Below are 486 nucleotides of genomic sequence, written 5' to 3' on the forward strand. Positions count from 1 at the left end.
TACTACTTCGGAAAATGCCATACTCGGCTTCCATGGTAGAAAGGGCAACCGACTTTTGTAGTTTAAACTTCCAGCTGATAGGGCCCTCTGCTAGCATTAGAATGAAACCAGTACAGGAATGTCGATTATTCGGGTCTCCTCCCCAATCAGAGTCCACGTAGGCGTGTAGTGGTTTAGTGGATTTGCTGTTCCATGCTGCACAGAACGTTGAAAGAACGTTGCTGAGACGTTGCAATGTTGAATGTTGTAGTGGGAATGTTTTTTCAACGTTGAATCTATGTTGAATTTTCTATATTGATTATTAATGTTGCTGCAACGTTGACTCTATATGTTGAATTTTCTATATTGATTGTTAATGTTGCTGCAATGTTAAATCTATGTTGAATTTTCTAGATTAATTATTTATAATGTTGCTTCAACATTGAAATTATATAGAAAAAATTATTATCTTCTGAAACAATTAATAAAAACATTGCATTAAAAAAA

This window comes from Wasmannia auropunctata, unplaced genomic scaffold, assembly GCF_000956235.1.
Source record: "Wasmannia auropunctata unplaced genomic scaffold, wasmannia.A_1.0 LD336078.1, whole genome shotgun sequence".
Classification (NCBI taxonomy): domain Eukaryota; kingdom Metazoa; phylum Arthropoda; class Insecta; order Hymenoptera; family Formicidae; genus Wasmannia; species Wasmannia auropunctata.